This window comes from Lathamus discolor, chromosome 4 (assembly GCF_037157495.1).
Source record: "Lathamus discolor isolate bLatDis1 chromosome 4, bLatDis1.hap1, whole genome shotgun sequence".
Taxonomy (NCBI): domain Eukaryota; kingdom Metazoa; phylum Chordata; class Aves; order Psittaciformes; family Psittacidae; genus Lathamus; species Lathamus discolor.
The window spans coordinates 91897940-91922848 of record NC_088887.1 but is presented as its reverse complement, the minus strand read 5'-3'; the positions used below and the strand labels follow the sequence as shown (position 1 = coordinate 91922848).

General features: G+C 40.8%; 1 long non-coding RNA gene across 2 annotated transcripts; it reads left to right on the top strand.

The window, feature by feature from the left end:
• Positions 1 to 24909, top strand: LOC136012764 (uncharacterized). Of its 2 annotated transcripts, none has more exons than XR_010611947.1 (3): positions 1 to 67; positions 16997 to 17167; positions 23552 to 24909. It is a non-coding gene; the product is annotated as an uncharacterized LOC136012764 (long non-coding RNA). The 2 variants fall into 2 exon arrangements; XR_010611948.1 differs by lacking the exon at positions 1 to 67 and adding an exon at positions 4047 to 4171.

The window sequence follows — 24909 nt, the reverse complement described above, 5'->3', positions numbered from 1 at the left end:
GAGGGAACTGGGAGTTACCCGGAAGGGGCAGGCTCTCTCTCTTCAGGGGGGTCGAACTCGTTCGGAGGTGGTATCGTATTCTCTTGTTATTTTCTCTTATCAATATTATCATTGGTGGTAGCAGTGGTGATTTGTGTTATACCTTAGTTACTGGGCTGTTCTTATCTCAACCCGTGGGAGTTACATTCTCCTGATTTTCCTCCCCATCCCTCCGGGAGTGGGGAGGGTCGGGGGGGGGGGGGGTGAGTGGACAGCCTGTGTGGATTGGTTTAAACCACAACAGTGGTGTATAGCCTTGACAGAAGACCTCAAATATTTGAATTATGAATAATTATGTAATATATATATTCAATATATTGAATTGTACTAAGAAATAGGACGAAATCCCAAGGATCACAATGACCCCTTTCCAAAATGAGGTAAAGGGAATAATACTTATGGATAAAAGAAGAAAATAATGAAATTTGCCAAGGGCAATTCTGTAGAGAAATGTTTTTGAGGGGAAAAAAAAAAGATCAGATCAAAATGGGGGGGGGGGGGGGGGAAATGTTGTTGGTTTTGATAATTTATGCATTCATTTATATAAGTAAGAAAGCAGAACAATAGATGACAGCAGAACTGGAGCAAAGGAATGTAGTGGTCCGTGGTGTTGAAAGGTCAGGTAAAGTCTAGGAGAAAAGGAGAAATTAAGAATGTTGCTAGATAGGTGAAAGAAAGCAATTTTTGCACTATCAAAAGAACTGTGCTGAAATTAAAATCAGTTGAAATGGCATTGTGAGCAATGACTAGATAAACAACAGCTATTGGCTGCTGATTGGAGAGGTAGCAAATAAGGCAGGAGTGATGAAAGAAATACTTTGATTGGTAACTGGAGAAATTAGGGTTTGGGTTGGTTTTTTAAAGCTTTGATGGGAAAATAAAGATCAGATATTAGGTAGTACAGTTTCTCTTGAAGATTTTTTAGGAAGAAAGCTCGAGTATGAGTTTTTTGAATTGCCAAATATTCTGAACTATTTTCAGTGCACTAAGCAAAGGTAAGACAACTGGACCAAATGACAGCAGTTAAAAACAGATTAGGAGGGTAGACTTTTTCTTTAGATCATGAGGCAAAATATGTGAGAGACTGCAGAAGTAAGTAAATAAAGAAACTGCGTGGTATAGATAAAATGGAGAAAGTATTACTCCTAGGGAAACTGATACAGCTAGAGATTATATTATTGCTACTTCAGAGAGAAGTTTATTATATTAACAGAATAAAACTGCTTTGTTACCTCAAAAGAAATTAAAAATAAAAATGTTGCCATTTATATTGAGGTAATAATTAATGTCATGGAACAGTTAACAAGGACTGCTAGTGGCCTCAAAAATTAAAGATAAGTAGGAATTGGATTCTGTATTCTATGGTAATGATTGGTGGAGTATCACAGATAAATCTCTGCTATAGAGGGAGCAAAGATAATGCCAGCAACAATTTTCATGTATTTTCTTTAATAACAATGTCAGTTCCACATTTTTCAACTGTACTTTCTTGTGCTGTCAATCTGTGGATGTTCATCAGTAATACACATTTACTAAACTCAAAGTAAATAAATGCCCTGATACTGAAATGTATCTACTCCAAATTTTACCATGAATAAATAAAATCACAGAATGGCTTGGGTTGTAAGGGTCCTTGAAAGTTCACCTAGTCCACCCCTCTGTTCAAGGACATTTCTCATTAGATAAGGTTGCTCAAGCTGTCCAATGTCACCTTGAACACTTCTATAGGGATGAGGTATCCACATCTCTAAGCAACTTATTCCAGTGCTTCAGCACTCTCAACATAAAAAAAGTCCTTCTTTATATACAGTCTAAATCTACCCTCTTTCAGTTTAAAACCATTGTCCCTTGTCCTGTCACTACAGGTCCTGGTACAAATATATTTTTTCCATCTTTCTTATAAACCTCCTCTATATATTGAGAAGCTGCAATAAGGTCCCCTTATATATTGAGAAGCTGCAATAAGGTCCCCCCAGAGCCTTCTGTTCTCCAGGCTGAATAACCCCAGCTCTTTCAGCCTGTCATCACAGGACAGGTGCTCCAGCTCTCTGACCATTTTCATGGCCCTCTCTGAACCTGCTGTAAAAGGTCCATGTCTTTGTTTTGTTAGGGGCATCAGAGTTGAACACATTACTCCAGGTGGGGTCTCATGAGAGTGGAGTAGAGTGGGAGAATCACCTCCCTTGATCTGCTGATCTTGCTCTTTTTGATGCAGCCCAGGATACAATTGGCTTTCTAGGCTGTGAGTCCACGTTGGACTCCGCAGGACTGCTATCAGTCTATTCTTCCTCCAGTCTGTACTAGTACTGGGGATTGCCTGATCAAGGTACAGGTCCTTGCACTTGTCCTTGTTGAACCTCATGAAGTTCACATAGGCCCACTCCTTGAGCCAGTCAAGGTCTCTCTGGATGGTACCTCTGTACCTACAGAACTCATATGTAACCTTTTATATGCAACCTTTTTTAACAGGTATTTTATCAAGAACAACAGGTATTATATGAAGAACAACAACAAAAAAGAATTTCCTCAAAATGTACTTGAGAGGTCAAGCAAAATACTTAATGTCCTTACAGGAAAAAAGAAATCTACCTGAAGGTTGTTCACTGCTAAATCTGTGTCCTCATTTGGACTGAAGAGGCAGAATGTATGCTTTACTAGTAGCAGTGGCTAGACAAAAAAAAAAAAATAAAAAAAATCAACGAGTCATTTAATCCAGTAACTTCTGCCAAATATTTAATAAGATGGCAAGAATTCTTCATAATTAAAACAGATGTAAACCAAAGAAAACCATTTAAACTGACTTTTTGGCAGAACAAGAGATTTAGGATGGAAAATGTTGAAAGACAAAGGGAAATGAAACACAAAGCACTGGTGCTTTGTACATTTCAAGTAGATAAATCTTGTTGTCAATTCGACCTAAAATAAAATAAGTTTCACCTACCTAAAACACAGTGGCAGCTTGTGTTTCTCCTTCCCTTATTCCCTCACCTTACTGATTAATGGTGCACCACAGTCAAGCTCCCTTAAATTCAGAGAACTCTCCAGAATGCATTCTGGGAACTGTAGTCCAGATGGGGAGTACATTCCACAGGGTAATTGAAAGCCTAGGGTGAACAAAGTACCACCCCTATGACCTTATACCAAGTAAAATAAATATAACCTGAAATTAATATCTTTATCTTTATTTTCCCAGCAGAAAAAAAAAACACACCCCCACCAAAAAACACCAAACCCCAACGCACAACACAATCTTTTCTGCAATTTCTTTTTTTTTTTTTAGTTTAAGCAAATATCCTTGATATATTTATAACTTCTATGTGACATGATATTTATAATATTTTGGGGGAAATTTGTGTGGTAATATGAGAGTGATGGAACATCAGGTTAAGCATATGCAAGTCACTTAGCCTAATCTCCTACTTAAAAACACAAAAGGTCAACTAACGTAAGAAAGATTTCATACTCCACCTATACAGCCTTCTTTGCCATAACATGAAATTATCTGCCAATTTTGCATGCATCTCTTATTTTGATTTGACATATTGGGGTTATTTTAAATTTCATAAAAGAAAGGATATTGCAGGCATTAGTAATTCTAATGCTTCACAAACGTACAAAAGGGTACAAAATGACACAATATATGTGCTTTCAATATTTCCTACCCTTACAAACTGGCCATGCAGTATGCTGACCCATCCAGATGCTTCCCAATCCTGAAATAATAATTCTAAGTAGACTTGCATAAGAATGGAAACAGCCAATGTAAATATTTTTTTATTCCCAGTAGCACCATTTCTCTTAGTTGCGGTAATATGCTATCCAGATTGAGGTCACACATCCTAAGGAATTACTGCAGCATGGTAACAGCTTTTGTCAGCTAATTTCTGTTTTCATAACCCATCATGTTGTCATTTTTATTCGGGTAACCCTAAAGAATATTGCTGAAATGGAGGCCAGTGAAATAGAAGAATCTTTATCTTTCTTCTTCTGCACAATAGATGCCTGTGGTAACCAGTGGGATTTATTCATATGGTGTATGAGGAAATCTGTAGAGTCCTCCATCATCTCTGATAAGTTATATGCTCCAAACTGAAGATCAGATAGTTTGTTGACACTGTTGATCATGGAAAAGGTATCTTTTCTCCTCTATTTAAACCCTTAATTTCTTCTGGATAATAAAAGCAAAGCACTCTTAACAGACTTCTCTATAAATTCTGTCTTTAAGTTGCTAAGTCTACATAGACTTAGCAGAGTGGATTTTGCTACATCAGGAAAAAGGTGAATCCTTTGACCCTGAAATGTTCTTTTTTTTTTTTCTGGTTATTTTTTAATTTTTCTTTCTTTCTTTCTTTCTTTCTTGTTTGCTTGAAGAGAGAATAGTGTCACTTTGTGAAGAAACTACAAAGGAAATAATTTCAGGAAACATCTTGACATCTACAAATAGAAGGGTTTGCAACTATTTTAGCTGCAGGTCAGAGTGTCTTTTTCAAAACCCCTAGCACATTGAATACCAAAGAACCTCTCCATAAATTACCAATCAGAATACTACATGCATTTCTTCAGCAGCAGCAGCAGACAATCTGAAAACTTTTCTGCTGTTAAAATGATTTGCCAGTTATTCAATTTAAAAGGAAAGTGACATACATGGTAACACTTATTTTTACATTAACGCAATTTTCTTTGAAGGCAGTGGAAGTTATGCCCACCTACAGCAAAGCTGAATTTGACCCATAGTCTTTAGAATTACTGTCTCTTAAAATATTGTTGTCAACAACTAGAGATCCTCAAGTCAATATTCTTAGATTTCTACATTTGCTTTTTTAAAACCACAAATGCAGTATCATTGACATTTACTCTTTTAAGCAAACCTTTTTTTTTTTTTTCTGGTTTTCAACAGGACCTTTCATGTGTGCTTTCAGCAAAACCTTGTCAAAATTGAGAATATTTTTCACCTGTAGAAGAGGTCTTAAACTGGGCAGAAAGGGAAATACTTTATTTAATAATGAATTCATCTCCTGTCAATTCTTATTAAACCTGGTCTATAGGCAAGGCTTGTAAAGGGCTGTTGAGCAACCAAGGGTTTCCCAGACAAGCCAGCCTTTATGTGGAGCAGTAAATTTGGTCCATTTCTCCCAAATGTAGATGAACACTGTCTCTGCTTTGACAATGTCTTTCGTTATCTCTTCCTGTTACTATTCATTTGAAGCTCAAGAGATACAAACCCAGAAGTTTTACTAAAGCCCACTTCCCGGTGTTTCATGGGATCTGCACTGTATTTTAGCTGCAGAGCCTGGAATCATGGCATTTGTAAGCTTTCCTGCTTTAAAAAGGGCAAATATAAGCCCTTGGCTTGTAAACATCTCTCTATCCAATTTGAAAAGCAGGAAAGACAGCAATACTTAGCTTTCCTCTAGGGAACAAGTTAACAACCCCCTTCTCCAGCGACAGTAATCATGACAGACAAGTTGACAGTGTCATCCTGGTTTTTATCATGCCCCAGCTTTACTGTTTTTATTCCTTCCAGTGCAAATGGCCAGAAAAGCTTTTTTGACACTTGCACCCCTTGAAAGTATCAGTTCTGTTCACTAGGGTAACAATTCACAAATGCATTCCAGATGCCTTGTGGGGTTTAGAATAGAATAGAATAGAATAGAATAGAATAATGGAATAGTTAGGATTGGAAAGGACCTCAAGATCATCGAGTTCCAAACCCCCTGCCATGGGCAGGGACACCTCACACTAAATCATCCCACACAAGGCTTCATCCAACCTGGCCTTGAACACTGCCAGGAATGGAGCACTCACAACCTCCCTGGACAACCGATTCCAGTGTCTCACCACCCTAACAGGAAAGAATTTCCTCCTTATATCCAATCTAAACTTCCCCTGTTTAAGTTTTAACCCGTTACCCCTTGTCCTGTCACTACAGTCCCTGATGAATAGTCCCTCCCCAGCAGCCCTATAGGTCCCCTTCAGATTCTGGAAGGCTGCTATGAGGTCCCCACTTATCCTTCTCTTCTCCAGGCTGAACAACCTCAACTTTCTCAGCCTATCTTCATACAGGAGGTGCTCCAGTCCCCTGATGATCCTCGTGGCCCTCCTCTGGACTTGTTCCAACAGTTCCATGTCCTTTTTATGTTGAGGACACCAGAAATGCACACAATACTCCACGTGAGGTCTCACGAGAGCAGAGTAGAGGGGCAGGATCACCTCCTTCGACCTGCTGGTCACGCTCCTTTTGATGCAGCCCAGGATACGGTTGGCTTTCTGGGCTGCGAGCACACGCTGCCGGCTCATGTTCATTTTCTCATCGACCAGCACCCCCAAGTCCTTCTCTGCAGGGCCGCTCTGAATCTCTTCTTTGCCCAATCTGTAGCTGTGCCTGGGATTGCTCCGACCCAGGTGTAGGACCTTGCACTTGTCGTGGTTGAACTTCATAAGGTTGGCATCAGCCCACCTCACAAGCGTGTCAAGGTCCCACTGGATGGCATCCCTTCCCTGCAGTATATCAACCGGTCCACACAGCTTGGTGTCATCGGCAAACTTGCTGAGGGCGCACTCAATCCCACTGTCCATGTCACCAACAAAGATGCTGAACAAGACCAGTCCCAGTACTGATCCTTAAGGGACACCCCTTATTACTGGTCTCCAGCTGGATATTGAGCCATTGACCACAACTCTTTGCATGCAGCCATCCAGCCAGTTCTTTATCCACTGAGTGGTCCATCTATCAAATTGATATCTCTCCAATTTAGAGGCAAGGATGTCGTGTGGGACAGTGTCGAACGCTTTGCACAAGTCCAGGTAGATGACATCAAATGCTCTACCCCTGTCCATCAGTTCCTTAGCCCCATCATAGAAAGCCACCAAAATGGCCAAGAAGGATTTGGCCTTAGTGAAGCCATGCTGGCTGTCACCAAGCACTTTGTTGTTTTTCATGTGCCTTAGCATGCTGTCCAGGAGAATGTGCTCCAAGATTTTACCAGGCACAGAGGTGAGACTGACTGGTCTGTAATTCCCTGGGTCTTCCATTTTCCCCTTCTTGAAAATGGGGGTTATATTTCCCTTTTTCCAGGTGTCAGGAACTTCACCTGACTGCCATGATTTTTCAAATACGATGGCCAGTGGCTTAGCAACTTCATTCGCCAGCTCCTTCAGGACCCGCAGGTGGATTCCATCAGGTCCCACAGACTTGTGCGCGTTCAGATTTTTAAGATGGTCTCGAACCAGATCCTCTCCTACAGTGGGCCCAAGGTCTTCATTCTCACAGTCCCTGCGTCTACCTTCTAAGACCTGGGTGGTGCAGTCAGAGCCTTTGCCAGTGAAGACCGAGGCAAAGAAGTCATTCAGAACCTCAGCCTTCTCCAAATCCTGTGTAGCCAGTTCTCCCGAAAGCTTCCTCAGGGGACCTATGCTGTCCCTAGTCTGTGTTTTGCTTGCTAGGTACCTGTAGAATTCCTTCCTGTTATCCTTAACATCCCTGGCTAGGTTTAATTCTAACTGGGCCTTAGCCTTCCTAACCTGGTCCCTAGATTCCTGGACAACATCCCTGTACTCTACCCAGGCCACATGTCCTTGCTTCCACACTTTATAAGGCTCTTTTTTCCTTTGAATTTTCCTCAGCAGCTCCTTATCCATCCAAGGAGGTCTCCTGGCCCTTCTGCCGCACTTCCTTCTAGCTGGGATGCAGCACTCCTGAGCTTGTACCAGGTGATCCTTGAATATCAACCAACAGTCTTGGGCCCCCCTGCCTTCCAGGGCTATATCCCATGGAACCTTACTAAGCAGGTTCCTGAAGAGGCCAAATTCTGCTCTTTTGAAGTCCAGGGCAGTGAGTGCTACACGCTCTTCTCACTGACCTGGGGATCTCAAATTCGACCATCTCGTGATCACTACATCCAAGGCTGCCCTGGAGTACCACATTCTCGACAAGCCTTTCCCTGTGTTGGTGAGCACAAGGTCAAGCATGGCACCTCTCCTTGTCAGCTCCTCTATTACTTGCAGAAGGATGTTGTCTTCCACACAATCGAGGAACCTCCTGGATTGCTTGTGCCATGCAGTGCCATCGTTCCAACAGATGTCAGGGTGGTTGAAATCCCCCATGAGAACAAGGGCCTGCGAGCGTGAGGCTTTTCCTGTCTGTCTGTAGAGTGCTTCATCCACAGGTCCTCCTTGATCAGGCGGCCTGTAACAGATTCCCACAGTAATGTCTCCCACGGCTGTTTTCCCTTTAACCCTGACCCACAAACTCTCTGGAAACTGCTCACCTGCCCCCAGACAGAGTTCCATACTCTCCAGCCCATCCCTAACATAAAGGGCAACTCCCCCTCCCCGCCTGCCAGGCCTGTCTTTTCTGAAGAGCCTGTAACCTTCCATTCCAACACTCCAGTTATAGGAGCCATCCCACCATGTTTCTGTGATGCCTATTATATCATACCCCCGTAGATGTGCACACATCTCTAATTCCTCTTGTTTGTTCCCATGCTACGGGCGTTTGTATAGAGACATCTGAGATGAGCTCCAATTGAAGCCGGCTCGTTGGCTGGAGCAGACGGAATATATCTACATTGTTCCGAGCATTTATTATAGGTTCTGGCAACTGACTGGGTGTGTTGGGATGGAATGATGCCCCCCTCCCCCAACACATCTAGTTTAAAGCCTCCTTGACCAGTCTGGCAAGCCTCCTATCAAAACTGTTCTTCCCCTTCTTTACCAGAGCAGCTCCACCAGCCCCCAGTAGACCTGGCCTACTAACTTCAGTCCTATGTTCAAGACACCCAAACCCCTGACTATGGCACCACCCTTTTAACCATTTATTAACCTGGCCAATCCTCCTAGCTTTTTCTTGGTCCTCCCCTGTGTCCTGGAGAATTGACGAAAAGACTATCTGAGCACCGGAGCCCCTAACCACCTCTCCCAGGGCTCTGTAGTCTTTCATTATGGTCCCCAGTCTACTACTATCTATATCCCTAGCACCCACATGGATCACCAGGAGCGGGTAATAGTCTGTGGAACTTACTAGAGTAGGCAGCCTGTCTGTAACATCCCTGATCCGTGCCCCTGGTAGGCAGCACACCTCCCTCGAGATGGGGTCAGGCCGACAGATGAGTGCTTCCGTCCCTTTCAAAGTAGAGTCCCCTATTACTACGACCCGCTGCTTTTTCTTTGTAGTGCCAGTAGAGATCTTTACCCGTGCATAATCCGGCTGTTTGTGGTGCAAGTGCGTTTCCTCGTTAGTCTCCTGCAGGACAGCAAAGTGGTTCTGTGTGGGGACAACAGATTTAGGAGAAAGCCCCTTGCCATTAATTGTCCTTTTACTCCTTCTTTTGTTATTTTTCTTTGTTACTAATTCCCAAATTTTAATTTCCCAAATTAGGTAGTTTCTACTACCTATCACTGTCAGTGCAACAAAGAGAAACAAGGAAGGCATATAAAACCAAGATGAAGATTTCCAGTATATGGATAATAAGGTTGAGCTAAAGCCAGAACTTTTCATTCTTACAAAAGGATTGAAGTGCACTTTTGTTGGTTCTCATAATGATTAAAACACAACAGAACGATGAGCCTGTATCTCACAAATGATGGTGTTTGTTAGAGCAGGGGAGGAGTCACATAATCTCATAAGGGGTTTGCAGACTGTTCTAGTCTCTTCTGTTTGTTCCCTGTGCTGTAAGTCACTGTTCTCCTCAGTCAAGCTAGGATTTGGGACAGGTAACAGAAATTACCTCAGTGGGAAAATAACCCTTCTAAAAGAACAAGCAGGGAAGACTGAAGGAGGGGCTAGAAGCAATTTCCAAAAGCATTACTAATGAAGAACATGAAGTTACAACTTAAAACAAGACAGGAGAAGAACATTTTCAAATCAATCCTACAGAGAAAAAACAGGTGTATGGTTGTGTATCTGCAAGGCCAACAGGAGGAACACTAGGCTGAAGAAACTCTGTCCAGCTGTTGTCTACTGTCACTGGGAATGTGGCCAGATAGAGAGTTTTTACTCACACTGAAATGAATCCTGGTTGTTATAATGAGATAGCAAAATCCTTCCCTAGAAAATACTGATGTGATATGAACATACAGAAAGTACAGATGTAATTTCCCAGTTTTCTTAAGACTTCCTAAGATACAGGTTCAATTTATTATGTATTTCTCTTAGCTAGAGCTGGCACCATTTGGGCATTTCACTTGTCAGACCTTTCTCTCACAGTTAAAATAGAAGATCAAATGAAGAAACCTTTCATCAATTTTGACTCCTCTGTCATACGGGCACATATCCACTGATATCAGGGATTTTGTTCTAATCAGGGAATGAAAGTAAACATGTAATTACTTGGCTTAAACCTAAGTGAAGGGTTTTTTTTCTACTTCACTTATGGCTGTTTTATGTATTTTATTTTCATCCTTTCTCTTAGAACTTATTCTGATGAAGCTGATGGAAGGTATTTTTTGGTGGGATGCTTAAATGATTCCTATACTTCTTAGGCAGATAATGAAAAAATTAATGGAATTTCTACAAAACTGTTGAGTTTTTTCCATGTTATACAGCCCACTGTCATATTACTGGGGATCAACCTTTTTCTGCTTTGGTACATAAATAATTGCATTATTGCTTCACTATCAGGCAAAGAAGCAGCTAACAGTTTAAAGTTTGGGGTCAAGTGAAATCTATCTGTAGCTTTATGGGTAATTAGGTTAGGTTACAAGAGTCAAGTGAATATTCATTAGTTGCAGGATGAATACTCAGCATGTAGTAGAAATTTGCATTTCTACATGCTTCCAAACCTAATTCATGACTAGTATTGACATAGCAATCACATTACAGACATTAATTTTTTTTTCCAGACAAAGGGATAATTGATTTGTAATAATCCTTAGAGTATACTGTCAAAACTTTCTAATAGAGTGACTTCTTTAGGAATCTGATAGAATTAACGCTAACTCCTGCCTCTGTTATTGCTGATTGTGCTGGTTTTGCCTGGGGTAGAATTGGTATGGGACTATGTTTTGGATTTCTGGTGGAAAAAGTGTTGATAACTCAGGGATCACAGAATCACAGAATCCCAAGGGTTGGAAGGGACCTCAAAAGATCATCTAGTCCAACCCCCCTGCAAAAGCAGGGTAACCTACAGTACATCACACAGGAACTTGTCCAGGCGGGCCTTGAATACCTCCAGTGTAGGAGACTCCACAACCCCCCTGGGCAACCTGTTCCAGTGCTCTGTCACTCTTACAGTAAAGTTCTTCCTGATGTTAACGTGGAACTTCCTATGCTCCAGTTTACACCCATTGCCCCTTGTCCTATCACTGGATATCACTGAAAAAAGCCTAGCTCCATCATCCTGACACCTACCCTTTACATATTTGTAAACATTGATGAGGTCACCCCTCAGTCTCCTCTTTTGCAAGCTAAAGAGACCCAGCTCCCTCAGCCTCTCCTCATAAGGGAGATGTTCCACTCCCTTAATCATCTTTGTGGCTCTGCGCTGGACTCCTTCAAGCAATTCCCTGTCCTTCTTGAACAGAGGGGCCCAGAATTGGACGCAATATTCCAGATGCGGCCTCACCAAGGCTGAGTAGAGGGGGAGGAGAACCTCTCTTGACCTACTAACCACTCCCTTTCTAATGCACCCTAAGATGCCATTTGCCTTCTTGGCCACAAGAGCACATTGCTGGCTCATGGTCATCCTCCTATCCACCAGGACCCCCAGGTCCCTTTCCCCTTCGCTACTTTCCAGCAGGTCAACCCCCAACCTGTACTGGTACATGGGGTTGTTCTTCCCCAGATGCAAGACTCTACACTTGCCCTTGTTAAATTTCATCAAGTTTCTCCCCGCGCAACTCTCCAGCCTGTCCAGGTCTCGCTGAATGGCAGCACAGCCTTCTGATGTGTCAGCCACTCCTCCCAGTTTTGTGTCATCAGCAAACTTGCTGAGGGTGCACTCAGTTCCCTCATCCAGGTCATTGATGAAAATATTAAACAGCACCGGTCCCAGCACCGACCCCTGAGGAACTCCACTAGTCACAGACCTCCAGCTAGATTCTGCGCCATTGACCACAACTCTCTGCCTTCTTCCTTTCAACCAGTTCTCGATCCACCTCACTACTTGATCGTCAAGCCCACACTTCTTTAGCTTATCTATGAGGATGCTGTGGGAGACAGTATCAAATGCCTTACTGAAATCAAGAAAAACTACATCTACCGCTCTACCATCATCCCTCCACCTAGTCACTTCCTCATAGAAGGCTATAAGGTTGGTCATACATGACTTCCCCCTCATAAAAACATGTTGGCTGTTCTTAATGACCCCCCTCATCCTTGATATGCCTAGTGATGGAGTCAAGAATAAGTTGTTCCATCACCTTTCCAGGGATGGAGGTAAGGCTGACCGGTCTATAATTACCCGGGTCCTCCTTCTTGCCCTTCTTATAGACTGGTGTGACCTTTGCCATCCGCCAATCCTCAGGCACCTCACCCGTTTCCCACGACTTACCAAAGATGATGGAAAGTGGCCTAGCAATGACCTCCGCCAGCTCCCTCAGCACCCGTGGGTGCATTCCATCCGGACCCATCGATTTACAGATGTCCAGATTGCATAGCTGATCCCTAACCCAATCCTCATCTACCAAAGCAAACTCCTCCTTTGTCCTGACTCCTTCTGGGGCTATAGAAATCCGGGGCCCTCGGGGAGAGTCTGCAGGAGTAAAGACAGAGGCAAAGAAGGCATTCAGCACCTCTGCCTTCTTTATATCCTCTGTCTCCAGGGTACCCACTTCGTTCAGCAGTGGGCCTATATTGCCTCTTGTGCTAGTTTTATTTGCTATGTATTTGAAGAAGCCCTTTCTATTGTCTTTAACCCGACTAGCAAGATTGAGTTCCAAGGAGGCCTTAGCTGTCCTAATTGCCTCCCTACATCCTCTAACAACTGTCCTATATTCCTCCCAAGCGGCCAGCCCCTCCTTACATAATCCATAGATTCGCCTTTTCCACTTGAGTTTGCCCAGCAGCTCCTTGTTTAACCACGCTGGTCTCCTAGATCCCTTACTTGATTTCCTACTCATTGGGACACTCCGATCCTGAGCTTGGAAGAAGCGGTCCTTGAATGCTAACCAACTATCTTGAGCCCCTTTACCGCCTAGTACACTTTCCCATGAGACTTCCCTTAGCAGTTGACTGAAGAGGCCAAAGTTGGCCCTTCGGAAATCCAGAACTGTGGCTTTGCTAGGTATTCTATTCCTCCCACACAGGATCCTAAACTCCACCATCTCATGGTCACTGCAGCCAAGGCTGCCATTGACCGTCACCGCTTCGACCAAACCCTCCTTGTTGGTGAGTACTAAATCTAGCAGCGCTGCTCCCCTAGTTGGTACATCCACCATTTGCATTAAGAAATTATCATCAATGCACTCGAGGAACCTCCTAGACTGTGAATGACTGGCTGTGTGAGTCTTCCAGCAAATATCGGGGTAGTTAAAGTCCCCCACGACGACTAAGGCATGTAGTCACGAGGCTACTTCCAGTTGCCTGTAGAAAGCCTCATCAACTCCTTCGTCCTGATCAGGAGGTCTGTAATAGACCCCCACAACTGTATCACCCGTGCCAGTCAGCCCCTTGATTCGTACCCACAGACATTCCACTTGCTCCTCATCCGACCCTGGACAGAACTCAATACATTCTAGTTGCTCTCTCACGTAAAGAGCAACTCCACCACCTCGCTTCGCTGACCTATCTTTCCTAAAAAGGACATAGCCATCCATGACCACATTCCAGTCATGTGAACTGTCCCACCATGTCTCTGTAATTGCCACTAGATCATAACCTTTAGCCTGCACACAGACTTCTAACTCCTCCTGCTTATTCCCCATGCTGCGTGCATTGGTGTACAGGCATTTCAGGGAGCCAGTCCTAGTACCCTTTTTCCCCTGCAGGACAGCGTCTAAAGAGCTATCCTTTCCCACAAGTGAAACAAGAGATTGATAGTCCTCCTTAGCCCGCCATCCTTCAATCCCTAGCATGTTCCTCTTGGGCTTGTCCCCAACAGGCCCAGTTAAATCCCCTCCCCCCTTCATAACTAGTTTAAAGCCCTGTCAATAAGCCCTGCTAACTCCTGCCCCAAAACCCTTTTTCTTCTCTGGGACTGGTGTATCCCACCTGTCACCAGCAAACCAGGTGTCCCATACAGCAGCCCGTGACTGAAAAACCCAAACCCCTGCCTTTGGCACCAGTCACGTAGCCATACATTAACCTGCAGAGTCTTCTTATATATCCCTTCACCCTCGCTTGCAACAGGTATGGAGGCAAACACCACTTGCGCTCCAGACCCTTTAACCAGCCGTCCCAGGGCCCTGAAGTCTCTCTTCATTGCCCTTACGTTCCTCGTAATAATTTCGTCACTGCCAACCTGAAAAACCAGCAGTGGGTAGTAGTCAGACGGCTGCACCAGTTCAGAGAGTTTCTTTTTAACATCTCTAATCCGAGCCCCAGGCAGGCAGCAGACCTCCCTGTGGGGTGGATCCGGTCGACAAATGGGCCCTTCTGTTCCCCTCAGAAGGGAGTCACCCACCACAATTACTCTTCTTTTCTTCTTGGTTGGGGAAGTTCTGAGGCATGTGGGTGAGTGACTAGCCCTGGGTGACTCACTAGATAGATTTGCCTCACCATCTCCATTCACCTGGCCCTGAATTTCCAAGACCTCGTACCTGTTATTCAAGGGCAATTGGGAGGGAGGAAGGGATCTGTTACTGCTGATCCGTGCTTACGCAGAGTCAAGGCCTTTTCTGCTTCTCATATCATGCCACCAGTGAGTAGGCTAGGGGTGCACAAGACGTCAGTGAGCACTTGCAGGCCAGAAAGCCAGCTGTATCCTGGGCTGCATCAAAGGAGTGTGACCAGCAGGTCAAAGGAGCTGATTCTGCCCCTCTACTCTGCTCTCGTGAGACCCCACTTGGAGTGTTGCGTGCAGTTCTGGTGTCCTCAACAGAAAAGGACATGGAACTGTTAGAACAAGTCCAGAGGAGGGCCATGAGAATGATCAGGGAACTGGAGCACCTCCCGTATGAAGATATGCTGAGAAAGTTGGGGCTGTTCAGCCTGGAGAAGAGAAGACTGTGCGGAGACCTCATAGCAGCCTTCCAATGTCTGAAGGGGGGGTTATAGGGGTGCTGGGGAGGGACTCTTCATTAGAGACTGTAGTGATAGGACAAGGGGTAATGGGTAAAAACTTAAACAGGGGAAGTTGAGATTAGATATAAGGAGGAAATTCTTTCCTGTAAGGGTGGTGAGGCACTGGAATGGGTTGCCCAGGGAAGTTGTGAATGCTCCATCCCTGGCAGTGTTCAAGGGCAAGTTGGACAGAGCCTTGTGTGACATGGTTTAGTGTGAGGTGTCCCTGGCTATTGAAGGGTGGTTGGAACTTGATGACCTTAAGGTCCTTTCCAACCCTAACCGTTCTATGATTCTATGATTCTAAGGAGCTGGAAGGGGACACAGCCAGGGCAGCTGACCCCACTTAACCACAGAGATATTCCATACCATATGGCATCATGCTCAGCATATAAAGCTATGGGAAGAAAGAGGAAGTGAGGAACATTCTGAGTGATGGCCTTTCTCTTGACAAGTAAGAGAAAGAAAAGCTCTATCAGTTACATCTGGTAGAGTGTGGCTTTCCTGGAGATGGCTGAACACCTGCTGACAACAGGAAGTGGTGAACGAATTCCTTATTTTGCTTTGCTTGCATGCACAGCTTTTCTTTTACCTATTGAACTGTCATAATCTCATCCCGTGATCTTTGTCACTTTTACTCTTCTGACTCTCTTCCCCATTCCACTGGGGACATGGGACTTAGATGCTAGCTGCATTTAAACCACAGCACTGACCTTTCTCTACAGTTTTTAAAAAGGATTTACATGAAATAGTGGAAGTTATAATAATTGACATAATTTCATTAAGTAACATCATTCTGTTTTGTACAGTATTTGGTTGACATATCCATGTCTGTAACATTTATATCAAAACAGTGAATTGTAAGAATTTTAAAAGTCTGAAAAAATTTGCCCCAATCATTAAATAATATAAAAATGGAGCTTAAATACGTAAGTTCTATAAAAAATTTCATTGTATTTGCTTAACATCAGACACTCATCATCTCTTTCAACCATTATAATTTCTACCAAATATTTACCCAGATTTAATTAGTACACCTCCTAAGTTACATATAAAAATTTTGTTCCTCTTATTGAAAGGATTAGGCAAGAAACCACTAAACAGTATAGGGGTAGCTACATAAAACTAATTTGCAATGATTGCATAGATAAGAAAAGTCTTCCTTTTTCAGGAGTTAAAAATAGATTCATCAGCACCTGTAGTAGTTGTTGACTTTAGCAGTCTCTCATCTTAGAGAGCCTATAGACATGATTGGAACTCAAACTCTTCACATGTTCCAAACCAATGTGGTAAGTAAAGTCTTTTAGTGCTGAATAGTTAGGTAGAGCTCGTTTCTATTCTTCTTACCAATCTATAAAATAGAATGAAAAAGTCAATAAAGCCAGACCTTTCTCCTTGCTTTTTAAGAGGAAAAAATAGAGCACGTGGGTTTCTTCCCATTTTTTATTATAAATTCTAATTTAAGTGTTCAGAAATACTCTAGTACAAAGTAGACAGTAGACTATTTCTAAATTCAAATAAGCATGTGATCAACATACACATGCTGTTTGAAGACTTTAAGATACTGAAATCAATGAAGGGCTACTCACTGTTCCATGAGACCAGAATTTTGCCAATTATATTTGCTTTTATTTTAACAGGAAAAGATTAATAAAATTCCACTGAATATGTAGGAAAACTTCTTCAAAGATTCGATCAAAGTCTGTTTTTTAAAAAGCTACTAATTTAAGACACAGGTGTACTTGCGTAATATTTTCCTGTATATATTTTATTCCAGGCCCTTTTTATTTGTCTTTTCAGATTTGTATTACTTAGAGCATTAGTGCCAGAAGAAATATTTGGGGGAAATTTTTTTCATCTGGATGAAGATAATGGCCAGAAATGTTCACTCAGACACTTTGTCTGCATCTCTGCAGAAGATTCGGATGACAAAAGTTATTTGAGGCAGAAAGACAAAAAATAAATGAGAAGGTAAGTTATTTTTCAATTGTGCATATAAATTTCATCAAGTGAGGACCTTGCATAAGCAATAGTAAGTGGAGAAGAGTAAAGGAAACTTTGGAATACAAAAAAAAAAAGGGTTCCTTTCACTAAGAAATATAGCTAACTGCAAAACACCTGGTTCACACACTGTAGAGGAAATTAACTATACATCCTACTGGAAAGGTTCATATCTGGGTATATCTATGCTTTTGACAATATACCTGGCTATGGACATGATCCTGTGCTCATTTGGCCTGAGTCCTCTGACTACAGAGTTAGAAATAAAGTGCCTTGGCAACAGCCATAGCAAATTTCCGCAGCTTGGCACCAGCTGTCTCCTTCCAAAATATGCTTAGAAGCTACTACATCTATTGTATATTTTTTTCTCACCACTGGGAAAGAAACCAGATTCGTAGAATCATAGAATCATAGAATCATAGAATAGTTAGGGTTGGAAAGGACTTTAAGATCATCTAGTTCCAACCCACCTGCAGCGGGGAGGGACACCTCACACTAAACCATGTCACCCGAGTCTCTTTCCAACCTGGCCTTGAACACCTCCAGGATTGGAGCATTCACTCTTCCTTGGGCAGCCCGTTCCAGTGCTTCACCACCCTTACAGTAAAGAACTCCTGTCAGTAAATTTCAGTAAATTCTTTCAAAAACTGACTTAATATACATTTTCTAATGCAGAGGTAGTGAAGAAATTAAGCTACCATATAAGTTCCTTCATTAACTTTTTTATCAGTTTAAAGCTTTAGCATTGTCTCATAAGACAATTTATCACTCCAAAGGTTTCACCGTATTCTGCTTCAGCTACTGAAAATGAGGTGATCCACTGTACAGTTTGCCAGCCAGATACAAAGCTCAGTTAGTACATTTTAAATATTGAACATGCAGATCAGTTCATGTCAACACCCATCACTTTAGTATCTAAGTACCCCAAATGTAATTATTTATTCTCAGAAGTTACCAACCCAACCTATAGAAGCAGCACTGACACCATTATATTGACATACAGAGAAAATTCACATAAAACTCACCCTGGGTCACAGAAACAATTTACCTCACAGCAGTTTACTCCCTGACCAGCTTTCTTCTCTTTTTTTTTTTTTTTTTTCCCAAAGAATTGAGAGCCATAAATATATATGTGGTCAAAGCACAAGATGATTTTTTTTTTTTCATTTTGCTCAATTTTATTTTCTTTCTGTTCCCCCAAAACAGGCCAGATGAGTGGTCAATTTTTGGTATCTGAATCAAGTTTCCAAAGAGTGCTTATTAAGAGACAGCTTATTAAGGGACAGCTTCTCCTAAGCTGTCTACTTCCCGTGCAGGAGCCCAGCAAAGCCACTGTAGAAAGCCTGTCAGAGAGGAAGATACTCAGCAGCTCCTTAGGCTTCCTATTGGAGTTAATAACTCAAGACAGCATGTGCAGCTGTCACGAGAGAACTACACAGCTTGGATACATAGCGTGGCATAAGAAATCTGGTATTCTCAAAGCAGCTGAAAGGCCTAGAGTGTGTTATTCCCCTTAAGGCCAATTAGAACATTTTTAGGGAAGAAAATGAAGATTTTACACTCATTTTAAGTTATTTATTAAAATCAATATTTGAACTTTCAGAAACTTTTGTTTATTCCCTGTTTGATTTTTGAAAGTTTTTTTCTCAAATCTTACTTTAATTTTACACTGGTGAAATACAGTGGAGCTTCTTGAGTTTTACATTGGCGTAACTGATATCAGCATTAGGCTCATTGTCTTCGTTGTAAGCAAGTCATAAGTAGCCATTCATCATGGTCATATGAAATGATACATAGATATTGATAGAAAAACAGGTCTCCTGGCACAATCATTACTTTTTCCATCTTCTGTAGACAAACAAACCCATAAAACAGAACTGACAGATGTTATAGACCAAGAAAATGAAAGAGAAAACCCCACAGTACAGAAGGACTAAGGAAATTCCAAATAAAATCATACTGTGACAACCTCCTGGAATACACCTGTTAGTATTCTAAGATTTGGAAAACATAAAAGCCATACAAAAAGGTTACTGTAAATACAGTCTTATCTAGATCAGGGTGCTGCCAGGTGTAGGAAAAATATCCCAAGACATTTATTTGACTTGTTTGCATTGTTCAATAGAAAGTTTTCTTCTGTTCGAAATACAGTAGGTTTGTATAAATAAGTCCATGTTTATGTCTTAAGTTGCAGCTTTGTTTTGTTTTGTTTTTTGAAAAAAACATTGATTTCTTAATTTTTGCTATACCTTATTCTGTGTGTTAATTACACTCACCACTCTAAACACACAAAATAAAAATGTACACTTTTTCACACACTGTACCAGAGCATGTTGTGATTTAAAATTACTTTTAAAATAACTAAAAGTCTCAGGAACTGAAAGTTTTATTCTTTATTGAAATTATGACCTCAAATTCAGCCTCAGCCATATCTGACTGTAGTTGAAACCATCTGAAGTATCAGCACTCAAGCTGAAGCCACTCTCAACCTAGAGTTTAAAAAATGCAGTTCTTTGAAAATAAGCCTTTTCTCAGACGCATACACAGGCTAGAGGGGTTTACCAGATTCTCTGATTTGAGAGTGGTTTCAAATGTAGAGATTTCAAAGGCCTTACTTAATAGATACTATGGCTTCAGCTGAAGTTGAAAGTGCTGGTTTCAACATTGCTGGAGGTTTTAGGAATGTAGGAATGAATAATAGCTTGCATTGAATAAAACACAAACAGCACATAAAAATACTCACACTGACAAAGAGGTTCTACTTTTCCCCTATCCTGGGGCATGTACAGTTAAGGGAGACAAATGTAAATCATATTCCTACCAATGAATTAGTGTCTCATAATTTAGTAGTATTAAACCTCGTTAGAAAAGCTAAAAGCTGGCTTTCAGCACTTTAAGCTGGATTCTGCTCCAAGTTCTGCAGGTCTACAATTTTCTGACTCCATCTTCAGATTCTACCATTGAACCTGATATTTTGAAAGGGAAATAAATGCACGTACCTATGTACACATATTTCTCTTTGCCAGTGTTTGTGCACATCTCCCTTCTCCAGTAATTTTGTCTATTTAGCTGTTTGAGTAGCAACAGTGATTGGAAATAGATCATATAGAAATATAATTGTGAATTCAGATCTAACTGATTGAGCTGTCTCGTCCTCCTCACTGAAGCATAAAACAGACATAAAGCCCTTCCAGGTAAAATGCATGCAGCGCCATTGTAAGGTTCAAATAATGTTTTTTAAGTGGTTTAGGATTCTGAATAATCTGAAGATAAGCACAGGAGAAATGGCTCATACATACTTGTATGTTTTTAAAATCTGTCTCTGTAGCTTTTAGACTTGATATATTTTGGATGTTTTGCAATACACTAACAACACAAAGGAGCCATAAACCTGACTTAACCAACCAGTTAAGGTACATTAGTGGGTACTTTGTATCCCTGTAGTGGATTCCTTGAGTCATTGGATTAATTCAAAAGACTTCGAATAAAGGAGGGATGGCAACCTATGAAGTAGGTGAGATCTCTTAGAAATTGACCCACAGCCAACTGACATCAGTAATAAGATTCCCATTTGTCTTAAACTGCTGTTCATAATTAGTCTAATTTAGCAGATGCGTCAGCCATTTCCCTTTACACTTTAGTCTATAGTGCTGACTGAAAAAGTATTTGTTAGCCTTTTTTGTATTTAACAAGGAACTTCTGTGTGACTTCCATGCAACCAGTTCTCTTGAATGATTATTTTCCCCTTAAATTACTAAAATGGACAGCATTAGCTGCAGTGATTTTTAAAGGTAAATACAAAACTATACATGTGCTGTTGAGGGTATTTCTGCAATAAGATTCTGAGTAATATCATCAGTTGCTTTCAATGACTGATGTTGACTGAGTAATTCTCTGTTGCTGATGATACACCTTGACTGATTTGGGTTTTGTGGCAGTTTCAATGGTGAATGTCTAATCTCTTCCCTGTAGCTTATGTTCTTTCTTATTCTCTCTGTCTTATGTCTGCGACAGTGGCTTTTGAACAGGCCAGCCAAAAACTTAGTGAAGCTGACACTGCTCTTTCCTCCTCTTACAAATCACTAGAATCCAGGAAGCTTATTCAGAATACCATAAATATTGTCAGAGATAGGCAAGAGGAAATGGTGAGACTCTTTTATTCTGGTCAAGTTTCTATAAACTTAAAAAATCCCTATGGTGTTTTTAGCTGGGGATTTTTAATGCTAATACCCAGGCTCTAAAACATCATGTCTAATGTGTTTTTCTTATACACATCACCTTAATTCCCCTCGGCCTTTTCACTTTCTTCTTGCTGTTTTGATATCCCATATGTTTGCGATGAAATTGAAGCTACCAAGCATAGTTTTCTATAGCATTTGTTAACATAGCTACACCAGCTCTTATCTTTAAAATTGAATGAAGAAGCTAAATCCAATCTTTGTAATATTACCAATTTGAAATTTTTTTTTGTACAAAAAAATTAAAGATACAAGACATTGTAGATGTGGGTAAATACTACAGAAAAGCCAGACAACTGGCTGGCAGTGTTAGCTTTTAAAAACAGTGGGGTTTTGCTTTAGTTCAGGGCAGTTATTCAACTGTCAGTCAAAAATCCTGTTATACATGAATCTGATGTCAGATCAATATTTGACAAGATTTTTGACTGGCAGGACAAATTGTTAGACATGGATGTAGTGCCACATCCATGTATAACAAGACCCATGTAGAACAGCTGCCAGTGATAGAATCCTGTCATTCATACATTATTGTAACAGTTGGAGCAGCTCCTTGAGACCTCATGCGTTAAGTAGCTACATTGGAGCCTGAATTTCATCCGTAACCCTAACCAAAACTCATTAAAATTACAGGTTTCAATTGAAGAAGTCAAGAATCCTGGAGCGCTTGTGCTTTTTGGTTCAATGTCACTATAAATGTTATGGGTTTTGGTTTTTTCTCTCCTACGATATTTACAATATAGTAATATTCATGTTCTCTTTCTTCCTGGTGCTTAACCAGTGGAACTGTCTATGAATTACACTGACAGCTGGTAGAATAGGAGGGGTGGTAGCAAGAACTGAAAGGAGGAAGAACGGAATGTATGTTACTCACTTTAAAATCCCAAGTAAGATTACCAAGAAAACATACACAAAGCACATTTAAAATTCATCATCTGTACAAAAGCACTAAGTTATGCCACATTTACTTGGAATTTTAGGTTATTCTCTAGATTCAGCTCTAAAAACACCAATTTGGCAAATTGATTTCTGAAAAGATGACAGAGGTATGGCTTTGAGGCACTGTGTGGTAGTAATGTCCACAGTTTTATAACAGATTATTGTGGATACAAAGCAATTCAGAATCTTGGTCTGCACAGAGGTGTAAGTCTTTCAACTGAAAAGCAATGAGTGATGCTGGAGGAAATAGAACATTTCAGAAAGGCATTCACTGTGAAGAGAGAAACTGACCTATAAAGAGAGGAACAGCTATATCTAGTTATGAAAGATAGAAGTGAAGGAGTCTGATGGAATGATTATTTTGCCTCCTTAGGTTATTTCATGTTCTCTGAGATACCTTAATGTACCTGAGGTATAAATGTGGAGCTGTGAGCCAAAACACATGGAAATCACATGCCTTTCTGAAGCAACAGGCGGAGACAAAGGGAAGTACTTTATTCACCTAGGATGGCTATAGTGAGTCAGGTGAATCACACCCTGACTCTCCTTTAATTTGTCTGCCTGAGGCTTTTCTGCACTTCCTATTATCATGGCACTTGATCAAGACTGTCTCCTTTCCCTGAACATGTACCATAAAGTGCCAGCATCCAACCCAGGCTAAGGCCAAGCTGCCAACATTTACATCATACTATTAATATGTAAACCCTACAGTGTTACTGTGTTCAAGAAGGATACTTTCCCAGTATGTGTGTATCCTACACATACACAATATTTTTTCTAGCCCTAAGGTTTCATTAGGTATGATAGTCTTTAATCTGGTAGCCTTAAATTAGGTATCCTAAATCTATCACTGGCTCAGGACTAGTTATTTCGTGTTTCAGGTATTTTTTTTATATCCCATGAAAATAATTTTTTCTGATGGTGAAGTGAAGTGATTTTTGGACTTATAAAAAAAGGGAAATCTTTACCAGGTTACAACAATACTACAAACCCAGCTTTGGATGAGAAATGAAGTATGCATTATCCAAGAAGTATTATGAAGCATCTTTAAGTGGATAAATATTGATGTTAGAAATAAGACAATTTATAAGAGGTAATACTTTTTCTGTTTTAAAGGGTGTCATTGTGAAGGTCATGAATTCGAATTTACATCTACCTGTAATCTATGTCTTTGTACTAGGTTCAACGCTAGATCTTATCTGTGCTTCTTTACACTTAGAAGACAACTGACTACGCTGTGTTTCCTGGTACCAATTGTTTTCATGAAAACTGAATTGTAATATAGGCCTCTTTTTGGTCAACAGCATCAGGATATTCTCTGGAGCACTCCTGACTAATCACTGATACAGTCAAACTTATGAAGTCCCTCACTAAAACAAACAAGCATAGCTATGGAAGACCTACACTGTAACAAACAAGTTCAGAAGGGATGGCATGATCCATGGACATTTGATGACTGAACATTATGACATGACTGAAGGAGCACTAGGCAATGAAAATGCTGTAATTCCAGAAAGACAAAACACAAAGATGTGTGGAGCCCTTCCTCTGTAGCTTTTAATATCAAGCATTTGTTCTCAAATCTATAAAACAAAAAGGGCAGGAATTTGACTTGGCAAGCACAATTTTACTTACAAGAAATATACATTTCTTTGCAGGATTACTTTTCAGTAATAGCATATTCCCAATTTTGCTTTACCTGTATTTCTGAATAGTATACAGTTTAACACATTCATTTTTATTACCCTACTGAATTGTGGAAGATGATACATTGACAAACCTGTTTTAAGTTACCATACTTTGTACTTCTTCTGTTTGCTGACAGTATGTTCTATTTTAGTAGTTGGTTATGAATTGCCCTAAGTCATCTGAGTTGCATGATCCAAAGACGTTCATATTTCTTTCCTTCCCTGATGGCAAAGAACTGCTCTCCTTTCACAGACTTTTTTTAAAAATTATCATTAGTCTAGAGCCTTGCCTCTAACTCATTCATCATTTTCTCCTATTAGTCTTATCACTCCATAGGGCTTGAGAGACTTGGTTAGTAATATCACCAGTAACTCAAGTTTGAAATAAGGCTATCAAAACAGATAGGCTTACATGTCAACTCCTTGGACTAAGTGTAATTGTAAAGAATGGGGTAAAGTGGTAATGAGAGGAAAAGCTACCACCTTTGGAAATCCTGATGTGCTTCTCTCATTTCTCTATATTTCTATGAGTAATTTTCTGTTGTTCAACAAGTAGAAGGAAAAACTAATATCTAGAAATTTCAGTTAATAATTTAATTTACATTAATGTTATCCTGTGTTGGTTATTATACTAAATATTCATTACATATTTTTGAAGTAAGCATTATGTTTACAGTTCCAAGCTCTGATACATGAAACTGATTTTTAGATGACTTTAAAGAGCCTCCTCTGCAAATAAATTGTCACTATCTATATTTTTTCCCATAGAATTAATTCTGTTGTCATGATCTGCAGCTTTTAAAGCACCAAAGAACAAAGCAAGAGGAATGGGGAAATTAGAAAGTTTTTC